Genomic DNA, 22,964 nt, shown 5'->3' on the forward strand with positions numbered 1-22,964 from the left:
TTAGAAAAATGTGAATACAGATGTTGACATTATAGAACCTTTTGACTAACATAATGTTCCATTTTCTCAGTTGTTACAGGTGTCTAGCCTATATGAGTTTTGTGAGCTGGTGCTGGAGCTTCCTTGGCCAGAAAATTTTATGTAGTCATCCCATCACGCGTAGTTTCCTGACACCCAGGGAAGACACGCCCCCCCGACTGAATCTTGACTTGTAGCTGATGATTTGTCTGGATGCTAATATTGTGAAGACACGCTTGGTCGCTGGGTTTGCATATGAAGACCGTGCTGATTGCTAACTAGAAGCTAGCGGTTAGCGTTAGCTTGTGATATATGGCAAAATGCTACTGTATTAGTTCGTGTAGAACTTTTTAGAAAATGTGTTCAAAAACATGTAAGTATGACAGTAGCATGAGCTCAACACCATACTGACCTAGTGCGCATGCGCAGTATAATGATTAGAAACTACAGCATCAGTAACAGATCAATATAGACAGCTGTGAACGTAATGACCGATCTACAGAACTGAAAAATGAACACAGCTAAACATTTGTAAATGCTGGCATCTCCCTCGGACATGCACTAAATCATTTGCAAGACCAGAGACATGGTGTGATGTACCAGAAGCTACGGTAGCAGCAAGCTAACGTTTGACAGGGCGGGGATGTTGCCTTCAAAAATGAATTCAATCGACGCCACTCTTTTGTCCTCTTCTGCAGCTGGGAGCCAATGGAGCGATTTGTGCTGGTCTTTACAGCCAACAACAGAACAAAGCGTGTGGGGCCTCGACATAATAACTACTTACATGGTGCTTTCAATAATGAAATGGTGTATCTGTGAGAAGGTAGTGCTGTATCTGGTGGGTGGAGAGATACCGTGGAGATGGGGAGGGGGTGGTGGCTGGTGGGCGGGAATTTGCCAATGTCTTCACTTGTTGCGTATTAGCAAGAGACAAATTTGAATGGCTCATTTGGAAGGGTGCTTTCAGAAATCCGTATCTCTCGCGAAAGAGTGTGGACGGTCTTATTTCACACTTTGTATATGTGTGTGGCAGCACCAGAGACCCAAAATAACACCCCAAAACCCAGAAAAGTTGTTTTTTCATAATATGGGACCTTTAAAAAAAAAAAAAAATCCCCCCAAAAAATCTGGAAATTCTAAATAATAATTAAAAAAAATTGGAGGAAAAATTAGAAGGACCAAAATCATCTCCATCTGCTGAGAAGAATGGAGTAGGAGTGTGCAGGACATTGTTATGCACAATTTATGACACTGTGGTGGCATCTGCAATCTTCTGCACAGTGGTCTGCTGGAGCTGTGAAAGCTCTGAGAGGGACAGAAAATGACTGAATGAACTGGTTTTGAGGGCTGGGTCTGTCCTGGACTGCCCTTTGGACACCATCGAGGAGGTGGGTGAGAGAAGGATATTAGCCAAGCTGACATCAGTCATTAACAACCCCTCTCACCCCCTGCATGAGATGGTGGGGGCCTTAAGCAGCTCTTTTAGTAACAGACTGCTGTGTTCACTGTGTAAGAAGGAACACTATCACAGGTCCTTCATTCCAGCAGCTCTCAGGCTGTTGGTGTGGCAGGACTGGAGGGGGTGACAAGAAGCCACCACAATGAAACCACTCATCAACACCACCTGGGAAGTCTCTTCGCAGGAATCATGGGCTAAACCAATACCCAGGTTTGACACAGGCAACACAGGTTTGTTAACTGAAGTAAGACAGAGACATTCCAAATCAAAGGCAAATTTATTGATTATTAATTAAAAGGTAGCTGGAAGTATCTGTGAAGAGAGTTGTTAGCACTGTAAAGACAAGTAATCAAGCTGAGGCTGTGGGGAGGCAGCCTACTTAAGGGTGTGTTTGGACAGTGCAACTCACCCACCATTAGTGTGTTCATGGCAGTCAGCAATCACTGCAAACTGTGGTTCAATGTTGTGCTCTTACCACTTCAAATCTGTGAAGGGAACCACCCTACAGTGCCTAGCCTCCACCACAAGCCGACAACCAGCTCCACTAGAAAAGGGAAAAGGAATAATCAAAGTAATACAAGAGATCAATACCAGTTGGTTCAATCTAAAACACCACATAGCCTCCCAGTCAGGCACTCAAGGAGAGTAGGTGCAATTGAGCCTGAACTTTACACAAAAGCTTAGACTAAGGGCAAAACAGCAGCTGATTGAGACCAATAAAAGTGCATTGACAAAGCCAACTTGAGAGGGCTAATGTCCAGATTACTCAGGGCAGACAGATTACCAAGACCTCAGTGAAGCAGACACCATTTTCCCTGGCGTGAGATTAATAAAGTCTTTTCTTATTTGTTTTCATAAAAATATTATCAATAAAACCTTTAACATTACAGTTTATCAGAGTGTTGAGTAATGGGATTGACTATGACTTAACAGTTTGACCAACCTCTTCGGATATTGTAGCTGTGTCTCTGGGACAAGCAGAGTGAGAAACTCCCCCTGCAGAGTTGAAGGGTGTCTATCATTTTTCCAAACAAGTTGAGATGAAACCACAGCCAATTCCATATGACAAATGCCCTCAAATCAAAATTGGTCTGCTAAAACAAAATATTTTTTGCTACTAACTATGTGGATGACTGTGGCCATTTTTTTTTTTTACACTTAAATAGATGTAGGAGCAGAATGTGAATGAATTTATTTATGTCTGGTGTATTGGGTATCAGGTCTCACAGGGCAATTAGTGGTCATTGCTATATATGGTAGGAACCTTTCTTCGTCTGGTCAGGTGTTCCACCCGGAAGAGTAAACAGTTTTTGAACGCTGAAGCAGCTAGGTGCAAGTGGCGTTACACGTGTGGATGTTTTGTGTGTTTTTGGAAACCTGTTGGAGTTTAAATGGACACTGAAACGTTTGTGAAGGAAAATAAATGGACAAAGTGTTCAACTGGCAAGTTTGACTCAGACTTTGATTCATCAGACACGGTAACAATCAGCGGTCAATTAGGTCATCCTGGTGCAGCACCTCAGTGGCTTAAAGCGTTGGCTTGGCCTCTACAATAGTTTTATAATAAAATTTGATATTTGACTAAGGACACCTAGTCAAGTTTTCTCCCAGGTAAAGCCCACAACCTGCCTTTTAGACCCAATTCCCACACCGTTTTTTAAAACACTCTATGGATTCTTTGAGGAACAGCTGCTGTATTTGGTCAATCGCTATCTCCAGACGGGTGTCTTCTCCACCTCCTTTAAAACGGCGGTGGTGAGGCCCCTTTTGAGGAAGAGTGATTTAGACCCCAATGTTTTAAATAACTACCGGCCTGTATCCAACCTACCATTTTTAAGTAAAATTTTAACTTGTTTTTAATCAAGTAAATGAATTTTTAAATTCGAAACATATTTTAGAGACTCATCAGTCTGGTTTTAGGATGAACCACAGCACAGAGACAGCACTTTTAAAGATTTTAAACGACATCAGGTGTAATTTAGATAATCATAAACTCACAGTCTTGGTTCTACTGGATCTAACCGCCACCTTCGATACAGTAGACCATCACATTTTATTAAACAGACTGAGGAACCTGGTCGGCCTCTCTGGTACTGTTTTTAACTGGTTTACGTCCTACCTCACTCATTGAAGTTTCTTTGTAAGTATTGATACATGTTCCTCAGGAACCCATAAGATAAAGTGTGGGGTTCCCCAAGGGTCAATTTTAGGTCCAACTCTTTTTAATCTTTACATGCTGCCCCTTGGGGATGTCATCAGGAGGCACGGCATCAGCTTCCATAGTTATGCTGATGATACGCAGCTGTACATCGCCGTGTCTCCTGATGACACAGGGCCAATTGATGCCCTTTTTAACTGCATTTTAGACATCAAGTCATGGATGGCAGCAAACTTCCTACAGCTCAACCAGGACAAAACAGAGGTTTTAGTCATTGGTCCTGAAGGCCAGAGAGAGAAACTTTTACCAAAGTTACAGGATTTTAAACCCTCAAAATCAGTAAAAAATCTGGGCGTGATTTTTGACTCTGAGCTCACCTTTATTCCACACATCAAAAACAAAACAAAGATAGGTTTTTACGATCTCAAGAATATAGCCAGAGTCCACCCATTCCTCTCTCAGGCCAGTACGGAGGTGCTGATGCATGCTTTTATCTCTTGTCATTTAGATTACTGTAATGCCCTGCTCTCTGGTCTTCCCAAAAAGAGCATGCATAACTTACAATTATTACAAAACTCAGCCACACGTGTGCTGACGAGGACCAGAGGGCGGGAGCATATTACACCTGTTTTAAAATTGCTGCAATGGCTCCCCGTGCGCTACAGGATCAATTTTAAGGTTCTTTTACTAGTTTTAAGTGTCTTAACGATCTTGGGCCTTCTTATTTATCTGCATTACTTTTACCCTATCAACCTTCACGGACCCTGAGGTCCTCCGGTGCTGGCCTTTTGACAATACCACAAGTTAGAACTAGAACACACGGGGAGGCGGCATTCAGTTATTATGGCCCCCGATTGTGGAACAGCCTCCCAGAGAGCCTCAGGGCCGCAGAGAATGTTAATGTTTTTAAAAAGAGGCTCAAGACCCATCTTTTTAATCAGGCTTTTTACTGACTCATTTAGCTATTTATAATTTCTTAAGTTGACTTCTATTCTTACATTTTTTATTATTATTTTATATAAATTTTTATTTTTTATTTTTATTTTTTATTGTGTTATTTCAATGTTTTATTTCAATTGTTTTAGTCATTATTTATGGTCTATTTTATACATTCTATTGTTTTATCCTCAGTTTTAGCTTCTATACCTTTTATCTTATTTTACTGTTCTAGCCCCTCGATTTTCCAGTGTTTCCTCCTGGGGGCCTACCACACCAGGAATCGATTCTGGTTCACCAATGGGGGTGCTGTTCCATGGATGGCCCTGGCCCGGGTAACTAGAGAGCTTCACAACTTGGTGTGGAGCCTCCTGTCTGCCTGGGTTGGGGTGGTCCCTGTGTCAGCGCCCCCGCAGTCATGGACCATGATTCCTCTCGGTGTGCATGGCCCCCAAATGTAGCTTCTTCCTCATCTCGGATTTTGGTGCCCAGCCATGTCTCCTCAGCGACAGATAGTGGATGTATGTGGGTGTGTGTATGTTTGTGTGTGTGGGTATGTATGTGTATGTTTGTGTGTGTGGGTATGTATGTGTATGTTTGTGTGTGTGGGTATGTATGCGGGTCCGTATGTCTATGTGTGTGTGAGTGTGTATGTAATTGTGTGTATATTTGGGGTTTTGGGTTATCAAGGTGTTTTGTATTGTTTTGTTTTTGTTTTTACCCTCTGTGAGGCACTTTGTGTTACTGCATTGTATGAAAAGTGCCATAGAAATAAAGTTGATTTGATTTGATTTGATACAGTGCACTTATAGGGAATATTGCCGAATTTGTAAAGCAGTACCATAGCCCCTGTTAAATATGATACACGCACTTTCACACACTCAACAGTATAGATACAGGTACTAAAAATGAGCCAAATAGAAGACAGAGACAAGAAGTGCAGTATTGGGAAAGTTCACTTTCTATATGAACTAGTTCAAAGTTCAGTTCACAAATTTTAAAATGAACTAGTTCAGTTCATAGTTCATAATTCACAATTTTGAACTAAGTTCACCGTTCCAAAAATGAACTAGTTCATAGTTCTTTTTTTCCATATGTTGCTGCGAGCTATTTTTTTTTTTCAAAATTATTGCCTCAGCCCATAGAGAACCATAGACAGCAATTATTTTATTAGTTTTAACACTGTAACTATGAATCAGATTTCATCTTCATATCCAATTTTGAATCCTTATTCAACCAGGGTTTATTAATTCAATTCAATTCAATTCTCAGGACACTTTCCATATAGAGCTGGTACAGACCAAGCATTGAGGGGACAGCATTTCCCCACATTGCTTTAATGCTTTGTTACTGTCCATTCAGTCCACACTAGTAGCAGCTGCAGCTTTCACCCCATGTGACTGAAGTGTGGATTTTCTTTTTGAAAGCCAGCGGGCAAAGTTTGCACAGAAATGTAAGATTTTTCCCATCCTCATCGACCTTATCATAAAACTTGTTTAAATGATCATACGACGCCTCTTTGCTGCTTTGTCGCCTACTTGCTGCTTTTTGTCTTAGTGACGCATGTGGCAATGCGACACTGGTGGCTGGTGTTGCCAGATTGGGCTTTTTTTTTTTTTCACTACATATTAAGGCCTGTTTACAGTGTGTTTTAGCCGGATTATCACCTGGAAGGCTGTATAGAAATCTGGCACCCTACTGAACGAAGTTAAACTGAGAGATGTGCCGTTCACAGACACCAGAATGAACAAATTCACAGTAACGTTCATCAGGCAGTAATACAGTACGTTCAGTTCATGTTCGCCCAAAATATGAACAAGTTCATGAACTATCGTTCAATGAACGTGTTCAGGCACAACACTGAAAAAGTGTAATAACAAAACAATCAGAAAGACTTTCAAATGCATTTTTCCATGACTACACTAAAGGTTCAGTGACAAAAATGTAATAGTTACAGAGAACTGCTCGAAATATTTAAAATTGCGAATTCCTTTAACACTCAAAGAAACACAAAATTATTAATAAATATTATCTGCTAGCAGAAATGTTAAAAAAAGAGATTTGGTTCTGAAGTTGAACCCTACCCTACTTTTTTGTGTTTTCTCACAATATGTTTTGCTAACTTAGCTCCTTCCCCGGAGTCTCTGTGCTTGGTCGTCTTGCAGGTTCCACAGTGGCTGAATCTGGATTGTGGATTGCAGCTGCATCTCCTGCCTTGGCCCTGCCTGACATCCACTGCAATTGCTACTACTGTTATTACATCCACTGTAACTGTTGCTGTGACTGCATGTCTGTCTCTCTGTCTCTCTCTCTGACTGCATTTCTGTCTGTCTGTCTTTCTCTGTCTGTCTGTCTGTGTCTGTCTCACGCTCCTTCTCTTGCTCTTCCTCTCTCACCCAACCGGTCAAGGCAGATGGCCGCCCACCCAGAGTCTGGTTCTGCTCGAGGTTTCTGCCTGTTAAAAGGAAGTTTTTCCTCGCCACTGTCGCCAAGTGCTTGCTCATGGGGGAATTGTTGGTTTCTTTGTAGATAAAAGAGCTTGGTCTGTACCAGCTCTATATGGAAAGTGTCCTGAGACAACTTCTGTTGTGATTTGGCGCTATACAAATAAAATTGAATTGAATTAAATTGAATTGAATTGAATTGAATTGAATTGAATTGAATTGAATTGAATTGAATTGAATTGAATTGAATAGATTATGCGTGTTATACCAGTTCTCATGTGACTCTGCTGCAGTTGAAAAAGGGCTGGCCCTGGACTGTCGAAGCAACAAACGCTCCTCTTGAACAGTTGTCTTACGGGGTCTGCCTGACCTGGGCTTGTCATGAACGTCATCAGTTTCTTCATATCTTTTTCTTATCCTCTCCACTTGACGTTTGGATACATTGAAGATGTCTGCCACCTTAGCAGCAGACTTGGTCTTCAGGCTCTTGATGATCAGCACTTTGGTCTGTGGTTGAATCTTTGGCATGTTGTCAGAGGTCAGGTTGCACTTCACATGAAGGTCTGGTGCACTGGGATTCTTTTTATACACACCTGGGAATATGTTAATTCCAGGATTTGTCACAGGTGAAGCTCTAGTCTGTGATTGGTTGAATCATTTAAAGACACGACAAGACTTTTGTCCTTGCAAAAACAGATGTTATGGGTTTTACCAAGCTGTGAACATCAGGACACTTTTTGACAGCATAATTTTGCACCCAGTTATTATTGTGAAAGCCCTTGACAATAACATGAACCATTTATTGTAACGATTGATTTGAAATAAAGTTATATGCCATTTTAAGTTACTATGTCCTTATGCGACAAGACTTCTGTCAATAACTGTAGTTTTACATTGACAGAATATTGCCACAAGAAGGATGGAAAAGGCAGGATCGCTTGGAGAGCCAAGTTGGATTTTCACTGTGCAAAATGTTAATCTAATGGCAAGACATAAAAATATAAGTGCCACAAAAACCACATGGAGAATTGAGGTGGGCTGGCTGCATTTTCAAAATGATGACTTTCATTAGGTGAAGTCCAAGAATGGGGGCAGAACTAGGCATCTGACACTGGACAGAAGTACTACAGTTGCACAGATCATGGAAACTGCTAAAGATCTGTTTTCTCTTGAAAGCCAGTCACCAAGGGGATCCACCAGAGACTTTATATTTGGCATGTGTAGCTTCAAGAAACAGACATTATAAATGTTGCTACGCTTGTTGAACTGTAAGAACAATCTAAACTTAAAATATTGAGGCCCTACCTTTGCACAAGGGATTTAGTGCCTTCTGTGTTGGATTCATCAGGTGACAATGAGATCTATGAACAGGTAATTTATGTAGAGCTGAAACTGTAACAGATAAGGTTAGAACCCAGATATGTGATGATGTCATGATGTCATGTATTCACTGGAAAAATAGAATATAGTGTTATAATCAATGGTAGCAAATGACTGAAGAAGATAGATTTGTTGAGCCTTATATTATAGTAGCTCTGATGAAGTGAATGACACCTGGCCACAGCTGATATACTGAGCGTGAATCTGTGATACACTGTGACAGAAGGCGGAGTGATCATGGATATGACAGAAGGAGAATGCTCATGGTCTGAGATTTTGAGGATCATGAATATATGACAAGAAAGTGCTTGTAGTCTGAGATCTTGAGACCCACCTCGTGGCCTTGCGGGTGTTTGGGCAACTGCTACTCTGTGTGACCTAACATAACCTCTGCTACTCTGTGTGACCTAATATAACCTCGTTGTCCTGAAGTAACCTTAAAGCATGTATTCTTTATAATTGTGTGTTTGCTATAATCACTGATGGATTGAAAGTTCTCATAATCACTTATGTGCACTTAATGACCCAAGTATTATTTTTATGCTTTCTGTTATACACTCTGTGCCTGCAATAAAGTTGTAAACCTTTTTTACTTTAGTATGAAACAAAAAAAAAAAGATAATGATGTAATTTGGAAAGAATAGAGAGAAAATAAATGGACTGCCTCCTTGGGATGCACCTTTGATGTAACAATGCAAATCTGGGAATGATAGGGGATTTTAAGTTCAGAGCAGCTGCCCTGAGATGACCTCACAGTGTAAGATGAGAAGCAACTCAAAAAAACAAAAGATGCCCTCAGGGCGTGGTAAACACCAAGCTGAAGTGTATAAAAGACAGGGCACTGACCATTGTAACTCGGAGTTCGTCAGGATTGCGCTCTGTGTGTTTCTGAACGTGTTCCCCTTTGTTGTCGGCAATAAAGTACTTTGTTCCTCTGACTTCTGACTCCTGCAGAGTTTTATTTTTATCGGACACCTTTTTATTCTATTTGACACTTTTTCCACTTTTATTGGACACCCTTTATTTTTATTCGACACCCTTTATCTTTATTGGACACTTCTTTAAAAAAGGAGGATTTCTCTGAAATAATTGGACAGCTGTTTTTGAGGGGTTGGCCTGATTGTGGTTTGTGCATTTGGCCTTCACATTCCACGACAGGATGTGGTCAGGTACAGAAAGCTGAGGTAATAGATGAGGCCTCTGCATTAGTGGAACCAATTAGAGAAAAAGAGATTAAAGAAACAATAGTTAAATTAAAAAATAATAAATCACCTGGAATAGACGGATTTTCTGGAGAATATTATAAAGTATTTGTTAATGATCTCACTCCTATTTTATGTAAGCTATATAATTATGTGTTAAACTCTAGAAACTCCAGAATCATGGTCAGAGGCTATTATCGCAGTTTTGCATAAGGAAGGGAAAGACCCACTGCAGTGCTCTAGTTATCGCCCTATAAGTCTCTTATGTGTGGACTACAAAATATTAACATCTATTTTGGCAACCAGAATACAAAAATATATTAAGAAACTAGTAAATCCAGATCAAACAGGGTTTATTTCAGGCCGCCATGGGACAAATAATATCAGGAGAGTGTTAAACCTACAGTCACTCATGGCAAAAAATAAACAAACGTCAATGCTTCTCGGCTTAGACGCCGAGAAGGCATTCGACCGGGTAGATTGGCAATTTCTACAACAAACACTTATGGAGATGGGTTTTGGTGAAAAATTTGCTAGTTGGTTTCGGGTGTTGTACAAAAATCCCAGGTCGAAAATTAGAGTAAATGGGCACTGTTCTGATTTTTTTGACATAGAGAGAGGAGTGAGACAGGGAGATTCTCTTTCTCCCATCCTCTTTGCTCTAAGTATCGAGCCTCTTGCCGAGGCTATACGGCAGGATGTTCAGATTGTGGGGGTCGAGGATGGTGTGGGGGGAATTCATAAAATGTCCCTTTTCGCGGACGATATTTTGCTTTTTATAGAACATCCTCTTACTTCAATACCTAGACTCATGCAGTGCTTGGAAATTTATGGAAACATTTCTGGATATAAAATTAATCAAAATAAATCAGAAGCAATGATGATATCCGGAACGTGGCCAAAACAACTTAATGAGACAGTGTCATTTCATTGGTCTAAACAAGGTTTCAGGTACTTGGGTGTTGTTATAACACCTCAGACCACAAAATTGTTTGAAGCAAATTATAATAAACTGATAAAACAAATAAAAAGTGATCTGACTCGCTGGGAGGTCCTCCCTTTATCTATGTTTGGTAGAGTCGAAACTGTAAGGATGAATTTGCTTCCTCGCCTCCTGTTTTTATTCCAGTCGCTGCCCATAAGAGTTCCAAGTTCCATTTTTACCATGTTAAATAAATTAATTTCTCAATTTATATGGCAACACAAGAGACCCAGAATAGACTTAAAATACTTTATCTGGCTAAAAATAAAGGAGGACTGGCGTTGCCGAATTTGAAATTTTATTATTGGGCAGCCCAGCTAACAGCGATTGTGACTTGGATCAGCGGAGACAGGGAGGCAAAGTGGACTCAAATAGAACAAGGTGAGGTTAGGGGTGCACCATTATCTGTCCTGCCCTTTTTAGATTTGAAACATATCAATAAAAGGAAGATTGGAAATGAATGGATAAAACATACCATAAAGGTTTGGACAGAAGTTAAAGAGACGCTTAAAGACCATGGATCTATCTCTCAAGCTATGCCCATAGTGGGTAATGTTGATTTTCCACCTTCGATTTCAGATCATGGCTTTAGGAGATGGACAGCAAAAGGTCTCACTATTTTTGATCAGTTATTTAGAGAAACACAGTTGAAGTCCTTTACTCAACTCCAGGAACAATTTGGCCTTCCCTCAAATGATTTTTATAAATATTTGCAAATTAGGCACTACATTACAAATCATAAAGAAAAAGATCGAATTTGCAAAATCCCAAATAGTATAGAACAATATTTTATTACAATCTTGGAAAAAAATCTTCCATCATGTAAACACATTTCCCATCTTTATAAAAGACTTTCAAGAGACTCTTGTGAAAATACTTATAATATTAAGGAGAAATGGGAATTGGAATCTAATATCATAATAGAAGACAAACTTTGGGATGAACTTTGTAACAGCAGTCATAAAGGTATAAACGGTCAGCAGTGGAAAGAATTTGATTGGAAACTAAAAACCAGATTTTTTCATACTCCTCTGGCCATTTCAAATTTTGTTAAAGACCCCTCAGCAGCCTTATGCTGGAGACAATGTGGAAAAATAGGAGATCATACCCACATATTCTGGGATTGTCCAGTTATCTTTGAATACTGGAAAAATGTTAAGGAGGAAATGGAGAAAATTATGAAAAAAGAAATCCCTTCAAATGTACTGTTTTACTTACTTGGTGTTATACCAATCGACCTTTTCAGTTCTGACCAAAGATATATACTGCATATTTTATTGTTGGTTGCTAAGAAAACTGTAACGGCAAATTGGAAGAATGTTAAACCACCGACTGTGGCTGAGTGGAAGCAGAGGCTAAGACAGGTGTATCTTATGGAAAGAATGACTGCATCACTACAACTGAGAATGGACCTTTTTGATCGGAGGTGGAACATGGTCGGACACTACCTGATAATGTGAACTGTTTGGGTTGTTGAGTAGTGGAAATAAGTCCTGACACAAGATGGATAGGGGTATGTGAATGTGTACATGTGTATATATGTAGGGGTATGTGTGTATATATATGTGCATATATGTGTGTATGTGCATGTATAGATCTGTGTGTTCTGTATCTTTCTCTTTCTTTGTATAAGAGTGTACATCGGATATACACCTGCATTATGTGCAGCGATATATATGTATGCATTATGTCATGTATTTTCATTTTATATTGGTTTGTAATACATCACTGACTTGTCTCAGTTAAAGTTCATGTTAATTTGAAAAATTTAAATAAAAAGTTCCAAAAAAAAGAAAGCTGAGGTAATTACCAATGGGCAGGAGGGCAGACAAGGTCAAAGGTAGGCAGGGCCGATAACGAGAGAGCAATCCAATGCTAATTGCTGGAGAGTCTTGCATGTAGGCGAAGAACAATCTGGCGAAGAGTGAGTGTGAAGGAGCAGCTTAAGTATAGCACTGACTGTGATTAGTCCCAGATGTGAAGTGCTACGGTGATGAACAAGTAGGTGTCACTGAGAGGCGAAGCATGCTGGCTGACCTGGGGCCCGTTTCACAAAGCAGGTTTTGTGAAAACTCTGAGTTTGTTAAGCCTGAAATGAAGGAAACTCGGAGTTTTCCGTTTCACAAAGGGAGGTAACTCAAACCAGAGGAGGAGGGGTAACACTAGCCTGTGTCACAGAGAGAGGTAACTTAAACTCTCGGTCAGTTACCATGGTAACAGACTCTATGAACCTAACCTGGTCGGGACCAGGTTTTTCTCAATGAACCTCGAGTTTCTCTCTGTCTCCGCCCCCTGTCAGCCACACGTTTTTTGATTTCCTCATTCATTCAGGCAGCAGGCGAGTTTTGGTATAACATAGTTCTGCCGTCTGTTATTTAAAAAAAAAAATCAGCCAGTCGGCGTATATGAGAAGTCCACTTTTCCACTATGGCATGTCCTTTTGACAACGATCCCGTGGATGAAGGTGCAGCATTACTGCGCAGGGAATTAAATATTCGTCGGGAGATGGTTATCAGACCACGCATAGATGTTCTGGTATTTCCAGACAGTTATCTTCTTGAACGGTACCGTTTCACGTCGCAGTCCATCACCTACATCCACAACCTAATCCGTCCTTGTATCTGCAACATTACCAGCCGTAGTCGTGCTCTCACATCCCAGCAGATATTGTGTGTTGCGCTGTGTTTCTTTGCAAATGGGAGTTTTATGTATAACATCGGAGATGCAGAGCACTTAAGCAAGGCACCTGTATGCAGGGCGGTCAGAAAAGTGTGCCTCGCCTTGAAACGGCTATTACCCGTCTTCGTGGTTTTCCCTGGACATAAACCTGTCAGAGTCATCAAGGAGGAGTTCCACAGGATTGCAGGTGAATGATGGAGAGATCCAAATGAATTTTTAATTATATTCCATTAATGACATTGTGCTGCAATCTCAGAATGGGATTAGTAATTTTAATTTCTTTTAGGATTTCCCTGTGTGATTGGCTGCATAGATGGCACACACATCCCCATCACGGCTCCCTCACATAATGAAGCAGATTATGTGAATAGGAAGTCCATTCACAGCATAAATGTGCAGGTACATGTAGATTGACTACTGTTTCAAAATGTTAAAGACTGCATCATAGTTCAAAATCTGTCCTTCTCTGCATTGTCAAGATCGTATGTGATGCTGCATACTTAATTTCCAATGTGGGGGCCAAGTGGCCTGGGTCTGTTCATGACTCAAGGATTTATCGCGAGTCTAACCTGAGCAACAGACTGCAACGTGGTAAGCAGCCTAAAGATTTGCACAATATAATTCACCTGTCTCCCTCCTTTAATATACTCTGATATTCAATTTCAATTTTATTTGTATAGCGCCAAATCACAACAGAAGTTGTCTCAGGACACTTTCCATATAGAGCTGGTACAGACCAAGCTCTTTTATCTACAAAGAAACCAACAATTCCCCCATGAGCAAGCACTTGGCGACAGTGGCGAGGAAAAACTTCCTTTTAACAGGCAGAAACCTCGAGCAGAACCAGACTCTGGGTGGGCGGCCATCTGCCTCGACCGGTTGGGTGAGAGAGGAAGAGCAAGAGAGAGAGAGTGAGACAGACAGACAGACAGACAGACAGACAGACAGACAGACAGATAGACAGACAGACAGACAGACAGACAGACAGACAGACAGACAGACAGACAGACAGACAGACAGACAGAAAGAAAAGCAGTCAGAGAGAGAGAGAGAGAGAGAGAGAGACAGAGACAGAGAGACAGACATGCAGTCACAGTAACAGTGACTGTGGATGTAATAACAGCAGTAGCAGTTGCAGTGGATGTCAGGCAGGGCCAAGGCAGGAGACGCAGCTGAAATCCACAATCCAGATTCAGCCACTGTCCATGGACATATGTCCCCTACACATTACAGGAGAGTTTGATGGCCTTCTGCTGGGTGACAGAGGTTACCCATGCCAACCCAGGCTGCTGACCCCTTACCCTGACCCTGAACCAGGCCCCCAACAGAACTTCAACCGGGCTCACTGCAGGACGAGAACCCGGGTGGAGATGACCATAGGACTGCTGAAAGCCCGTTTCCAGTGCCTACGTCACCTCAGGGTGACCCCTGAGAGGGCCTGTGATATCATTGTGGCATGTGTTGTTCTTCATAATATTGCCACTATTAGAGGAAACACCCTGCCCTACAAATTGAAGACCCTGATTATGACCCCATCCACCTGCCAGCTATGCAGGACAGCAGAGCAGTCAGAGACACCATATGCCATAGTCACTTCAGAGATTGAGTCACCATCATTACCATCACCACCACCACAGCAGTCAAATAAAGACACAATACACACTTCATTTGGTCTTCTTTATTTCCTACAAATAAAAGAGCTAGATTAGTTAATGTTCCAATAGTTAATATAATTAACATAATTCACCTGTGACCATGCACCCACCTCTAATTTGTGTTCCAGTATTTCAATTTCTAGATCTGCCCTCCTAATCTGGCAGTCCAAGTATTGCATTTCTTTGTTGGTTTTTTGGATTTTTTTCAGCAGGTGAATTTTATAAATCTCTTTTACTGGTAACTGGGAATACATAAGGAGGACATTAAATTATACAGTTGCACATGAATTCCACAGAATGAACCTCTGGTGTTTACTGAACATCCATCTCACTGTGTCAATCTGTGCTGTGGAAGTTGAGGGACTCTCCTGCTGCTGCCGAGCCATGCCCTGTTAAAGAGGATAAGAATGTGTTAATGCTTCAGTGTAGGCTAAAGGTCACACTCTATATTGTTGTTGAATGTTAAGAAATGTAAATGGGAAGAGAACTATCAGTAACATATCAAGATGTTACCTCTATAGGCCTTTCTGGATCCCCCTCTGTAAAGGCAGCAGACACAGTTTCTTCATGCTCTTCATCCTAGATGAGTGATATGTTTCAGTATACTTAAACTACCATTTGGCAAAATCTTTGGAGTATTGCCTACTTACAGTCACAAGGTCTGTTGTGGCATTAGATGGCTCCACCAGGCAGATAGCACCATCAGAATCTGTTGGGACAAAAAAAAAAAAAAAAGACATGAGAGGGAAATAAATATTTTTATGAATAGGCTTAAAAGAGATATATAGGCCTAGGCATATTACATTTTATAAAGGCACTTGTGTGTTGGGGGGTGAGCTCTGAAGATCAGCTCCCTCCAGGGATTCCCTCAGCCACTGGCCTTCCTCTGCCTCCTTTAGAGGTGGCGGTGCTGGGCCACCACCCGTTTTGCGGGCATCTGTCTTCTTTCTGTTGGCTGAGCAGAGGTCTGTGTTAGTTTAAATAGGCTTAATTATTTAACAGAATATGATATAGATGAGAAGACATTTATCTGTGTGAAAACAGCATTATGTTGGGGATAAAACAACAGCCACTTAATATTTACTTTACAATGTAAAACGTGATCAAAATGAGGTACCCCTATTTAATTATGCCGGGGTCTTACCTGTTTGAACAATGTTTTTATATTTCATCTTAAGCTGCTGCCAAGTGTGCTTCTCCCCCGCGGGATTGCACCTACATGAAATAAATTAATGAGCTACCATTCAAGCAGTTTTCCCCTGTAATATTATTGCGATTGCAAAGGACTGCATTTAAACTTACGCATTGACCCGAGCAGCAATGTTTTCCCACGCCGTCTCTCTCTCTCTTGCGGCTGCAGTGGTGTTGCACTTTTTTTCTAAAAACGTGTTGAAACTCGCTGTATGAGCGCATTAAGATTTCTAGCTCCAGAGAGGTAAAAAACGCAGCCCTCCTCTTCCCCGTTGCCATGGTGACTCGTCGAATCGGGACTCCATTGATGTTGGCTTTTTATAGTCTTGGTGCACGCGCTTAAGTCTGAGTTGACTTACTCTGAGTTGATTGAACTAACCCAAATCACCTGTTCTGAAACTGGAAACTCTGAGTTTCCTGTCTCAGGCTAGATCAACTCGAGGTTCAGGATTAGACTCGGAGTTTGTTGAACCTCCTTTGTGAAACGGGCCCCAGATGACCAACTTTAGGAAGAGTCCTGGTGATTCCAAATGTCTTCAATTTGACAGTTATTGAGTCCGCTGTGTTCCTAGGAACACTCTAAGTTTTAGAGATGTATACTTGCCCTGATCTATGCCATGTCACAATTTTATCACAGAGGTCTACAGAGAGTTTCTTGGACATAATGGCTTAATTTTCATCCTGACAAGCAGTGTAAATTGTCAGATCTTGTATACAAAGGTGTGTGCCTTTTTAAACTATATCCAATTCATTTAGTATGCCACAGGTGGACTCTAATTAGGTTTTAGACACATCTCAAGGATTATTATAGCAAACAGGATAAACATGAACCCAATTTGGAGCCACAGCTTCATAAATGAGAGATTTCAGTTTTCATTTTTAATATATTTGCAAAAAAATGTAAAATCATGTTTTTACTTGTCATTATAGGAAAAAATAATGTCAATTTTATTAATTTATATTAAAGTTACAACACAATAAACACCCTCTGAAGCAACTGTATATTTGGTCCTTTGAAACTCGTCTCCCTGTGTAATTTATGCTGCTCAAATCAAAGTCTAGAATTAAGTTTTTTTCCTTGTAACAGTGTCCAAAAAAGTCAGTCTGATCCACACAGCAATAACACTGAAGCAGTGACAAGTCCAATGCAAAACCTTGCACTGCAAGCAGCAGAAGTCTTATGTCCACTGCGACACTGACAGAAGATGCGCCATCCCAGAGTCGAGTTCAGCACCACATGCAGCAAAGTTCCAGAGTCCAGTAGACTGCCTTAGTGCAGATGATGTGCAGTTCTTTGGTCCAGAATGGCACTGGCATTTGGCATCACAATGACACTGAATGTCTGAAAACAATGTGGGAATTCCCAATAATTATGACCAAAATTGACTAAAGTGAAGATTTGGTTGAACCCAAGGACTCACTGGTGCACATTGGACCACAGTGTGAAGATGGTGATGGTGAACTTCCAACAACCCATCTATAGACAGAAGACTATTCTGAGGAGTGTGGTGGCCTTTGAGATTAAGTGTGGTAATGCATAATTTGTTATATTTAAAGTGTCAAAATTGTGCCATGGATGAACAGAGATTGAATCAGATCAGAAGTCCAAACCAAGCTGGGTGGTTGGATGGAGGTCTAGAGGAGGGTCTTAGGGGCAAGTAGTCAAGAAGCTGAAGAATGGACTGGTCAGGGAACCTCATGCAGGCGGTCTAGTAAGTGGACAGGGGCAGAGCAGGCAACCTCAGACAGGCAACCTCAGGCAGGGAGCCTGATGACTGGGCAGAGATGGAGCACGGAAACTCAGGTGGATGACCAAGGGGCTGATCAGAAGAGAGGAATGGCAAGGAGGTCTGTCAAGAGGCTGGTTGTGAAAGTGGAATGAGAGGCCAGCGACAAAGATGAAACCCCTCTGGTGGTCTGGTAGAGGCCAGCGACAAAGGCAAGACCCCTCTGGAGGTCTGGCGGTTGGCCGAAGATGAAGCCGAAGTCCCTCTGGAAGTCTGGCAGGTGGTTGACAAATGTGGAACCGCTAAGGAGGATGGACAGAAGGCCAGTGAAGGAGGGCAAGAGGTCATTGAGAGCAGAACTTCTTAGGAGGTCGGCGGTGGTGGAACCCTTCTAAACGCTGGTAGCACAGGTGGAACCCCTTTGGAAGACATTCTTGAGGCTGGTGAAGGTGAAACCCCTCTGGAGGCTGCCGATGAAGGCCGATTCTCTCTGAAGGTTGGTCTGGAGGCTGGCAGCCAAGGCGGAACCCCTCTAGACGTCAGCCTGGAGTCTGGTGGTGGAGGCTGAACCCTTCAGAGCAACCAACAACAGAGAAGTTGAAGGCAGCGTTGACAGGGCCAATGAATTGAATCTTTTTTTTAATAGATTTGACACTTCAGGCCTGGCTCATCCCCCCTCCGACTTCTCTGCTGCCTGTCCTGGACGACCACTACCAACCACCCCCCCCACACACACACACTTCTTACACCCCCCCCTACTTCTTACACCCCCCCATCCTCCTGCGTGAGCCCTCTTCACACCTCTTCTTCTAGCTGCCAGACTGACTGTACTCTCCACCCTGAGGACTACACCCCTCTCCCACCTGTCACCCCCACAGTGTGCTTGACTGCTGACCAGGTGAGAAGACAGCTGATGAGACTCCAGTCAAACAAGGCTCCAGGCCCTGATGGTGTCAGCCCCAGGGTGCTGAAAGCCTGTGCCTCCCAGCAGTGTGGAGTTCTTAACCATGTCTTCAACATGAGCCTAAGTCTCCAGAGGGTCCCCATGCCGTGGAAAATGTCCTGCCTCGTTCCTGTTCCAAAGACGCCATGGCCCGTGGCCTCCATGGACTACAGACCTGTGGCACTGACCTCCCACATCATGAAGACCCTGGAGAGACTCATCCTGGAGTAGCTCCGGCCCATGGTCAAGCCACTCTTGGACCCTCTCCAGTTCGCCTATCAGCCCCGACTTGGAGTTGAGAACGCCATCATCTACCTGCTCAACCGTTTCTACACCCACCTGGACAAGCCGGCGAGCACTGTGAGGGTTATGTTCTTTGACTTCTCCAGTGCATCTATTTGTCCAGCTCTACTGGGTGACAAGCTGACAGCAATGCAGGTGGACGCCCCCCTAGTGTCCTGGATTGTGGAATACCTGACTGGCAGACCACAGTATGTGTGCCTGCAACACTGTGTGTCAGACAGAGTGGTCAGGAACACTGGGGCCCCGCAGGGGGACTGTCCTCTCTCCCTTCCTCTTCACCCTCTACACCATGGACTTCAACTATTGCACAGAGACTTGCCATCTTCAGAAGTTTTCTGATGACTTTGCGATAGTTGGATGTATCAGTAAGGGCGATGAGGATGAGTACAGGGCTGCTGTGGACAACTTTGTCACGTGGTGTGAGCAGAACCACCTGCAACTAAACGTGGAAAAGACTAAGGAACTGGTAGTGGACCTGAGGAGAACCAAGGCACCGGTGACCCCTGTTTTCAACCAGGGGGTCAGTGTGGACATTGTGGAGGACCACAAGTATCTGGGGGTACATACTGACAACAAACTGGACTGGGCAAAGAACACTGACACTCTCTACAGGAAGGACCAGAGTCATCTCTATTTTCTGAGGCAACTGAGGTCCTTCAACATCTGCCGGACTATGCTCAGGATTTTCTATGAGTCTGTGGTGGCTAGTGCTATTCTCTATGCTGTTGCGTGCTGGGGCAGCAGGCTGAGGATGGCGGACGCCAACAGACTCAACAAACTGATCCACAATGCCAGTGACGTTGTGGGGATGGAGTGTGCCTCTCTGACGGTGGTGTCAGAGAGGAGGATGCTGAATAAGCTACAGACTATCTTGGACAATGTCTCACATCCACTTCATGATATGCTGGTTGGGCACAAAAGTATGAGAGACTCATCCAACCAAAATGCAAGACAGAGCGCCACAGGAAATCACTCCTGCCTGTGGCCATCAAACTGTACAACTCCTCTCTCTGAAAGGCCCTTGTCTCAGTGTATATATTTTGTTTAGTTATCTGTATATGTATATTTTGCATATATCTATACACATATATACATACATATATGTATATGTGTGTGTATACACACACACACACACACACACACACACACACACACACACACACATACATGTGTGTATACATATATATATATACATATATACACATACACACACATATATATTGCATTTTGTTTTATATATATGTGTGTGTGTGTGTGTATTCTCTTTTAATTGCACTTACATGTTTAACTCTTCTTACATGTTTATCTTGTCTTTCTCTTCTATATCTCTTCTATCTCTTTTTCATTTGTTTTATTTCTTCAATTCTGTTAAGGAGCACTGTAACAAAAATAATTTCCCCCAGGATCAATAAAGTATATCTGATTCTGATTCTGATTCTGATTCTGATTCTGATTCTGATTCTGGAGGTCAGGCTGGAGGCCAACGGTGTAGGCGGGTGTAACGACGAGTAGTGAAAGAGTAAATGAGGCACAGATCTGAGATTCAAATTAGAGCCAATTGTAATGGTAAATTTGAAGCAGCTGGTGCCATGCCAAATTGTTCAGGTAAAAGAATTCCCTGAGGGTTCATTCCCTTCTCCAGGAGGGTAACATCAAGTGGGAAGTGGGTAGAGGGGAGTTTGGCTGCATTGTTTAAATGTATTTATATATGTAAGATATTTATTGGTATGTATTACGACATCACATGACAACATACAGGAACCAATTTTGGTTTTATTGCTAATGAGTAATCTGAAAACATTCCAGTCTGAGTCAGCGTGCACGTTTGTTAACCATCAAGCTTCGACTGCAGTGAAGGCAATTTGCTCAAAATATACTGAGGCTGGAAAACTCTTTTTCAAGGATACGGTGGAGGAGGTTGGTACTGATAGCATTGGAGAGGAAGATGGAGAGGAGTATTGAATATGCATGTATTCCATTGTATTGATCTCTGATCTGTGCCTCTATTGATGTAAAAAAAAAAAAAAAAAAAAAAAGAAAAGAAAAGAAAAGAAAAAAATATTTCTTTCATCTGCGCTGTTGTTTATAGCTTTGATACACTGGTACATTCAGTATTGTTTCGAAGAACATTTTTAAGAGCAGCGCAGATTCATCTGTGTCTGTAGTTTAATGCTGAGATGCTGCGGATTTTAGTGATGCCAGTCTTAGAGGGACAGTTACTCCTCTCACACTGTTCTCTAAGCCACAGTTAATCATCTGAAATGAGTTATACAATTTTATTTCCTCCTCCTAAATGTTCTGACAATGAACATTCTTGCTACACTTCTCGCTTTCGTCACGTGGGGGCAGTGTTGTTCAACAGATGTTTGAACTCCACTCAGGCTGAAATGGTAAACTAATCTAAATTTCGAATTGTTGCAGGTGGCCCCTACTTTATCTGCCAAATGACTTCTTTAAGATGAGGTCCACCATTTACAGATCTTACTTTTACAAATTGAAGCTGTTAGTTGTTTGTAGCCCGTGGAGTTAAATGCTACACAGGACACAATACGTCAGGGGTTCTTGTAGCTTCAAATTTATTGTTTGTACCTTCTACAGCAGAGTCTGTTAACACTGTGTATAAGCTACCAAGTGGCGGTTTAACCACAAGTGTTATCCAAAAGAGGAAGTGGCAAAATCAAAGAAGAATGAAACACAGGGAGAAAATACGGCAGTGGGCTGAAAATTTCAAAACAGTTCACCACACACCTGGAGATTGAACCCAACACTGTCATGTACCATGCGGCTCAGAACATAGTCATCACGGCTGCCGCTCGATATCATTCAACATCCGCTCCAGTCGTGCTTAATTCTACTACGATGTCTCAGCACCGCTGTTACTACCAATCTCCAGGTAGTTCACATATAAACAGGAAGCATAGACCATAATGCACTTGGCAAAGTGACAATACGGCAACTCATTACGTCCACCTCGTGGCCAAAACATTGAACCGCACAGAAAATTGTCAGAACTTGCTTACAATTTATCTTTTATCTTAATTGAATTTTTAAACAACATTTACAAACTATTTACAAAACACAAGCAAACAACATAGAGCACATGTACGAACATTTTAACAATTTTGAGTGCTATTTAAAACCTGAGTGTAGGTAGCACTGACTAAATTTACCACCCGGTTACATGTTTTTCACCTGAGATCTGCCTGAGAAGAATTGTGGCCAAACCTGGTCTGGTTTGGACTCTGCTGAGACAGAGGGAGATGGAGGATAGCCCAATACAGTCATGGACGAAAGTATTGGCACCCCTCTGGAAGTGTTGGTTTTCTAGCAAAAGTCACACACTTATAGGTTTTTTGATAAAATAACCAAACCAGGATCATTTTAACTAAAAAAAACAAACAATTGGTTTCCCCAAATTCAACACAAAATACCACCCAAATGCTGTGGGAAATGAAAACTGCACAGTCAAAAATATTGGCGCCCCTTCACAAGTGTCTTTTGTACTGATAAAAGCACATTTCTCATTGTTAGAATCTTGAGTTAAGGTTAGGTAGTCAGACTTCAGCTCTGGTAGCATTCCTGACAAATATCAGTTAGATTTTAGAAGCTGAATGATATCTTCTGTGACAACAGTGTGTTTGAAAGATTCCAGTCTGGCTTTAGGACCCAGCACAGCACGCATGTGCTCAATCATCAATCAAGACCCAACTGCTCACTCTGTCTATAAGCACTCAGATTTCAAACAGCATTTGTTGTATCGTCTGCCGTGCTGTGTGGTAACTACCAGACCTGCAGCTCCCTGTCTGTTTTTGTCTTGTCTACCCTCAGTATACCTGATTGGTCGTGTTTTCCTTGTTGTGCTCAGGTGCCTAGCCTAGCCCTGTGTT

This window comes from Chaetodon trifascialis, chromosome 8 (assembly GCF_039877785.1).
Source record: "Chaetodon trifascialis isolate fChaTrf1 chromosome 8, fChaTrf1.hap1, whole genome shotgun sequence".
NCBI classification, from domain to species: domain Eukaryota; kingdom Metazoa; phylum Chordata; class Actinopteri; order Chaetodontiformes; family Chaetodontidae; genus Chaetodon; species Chaetodon trifascialis.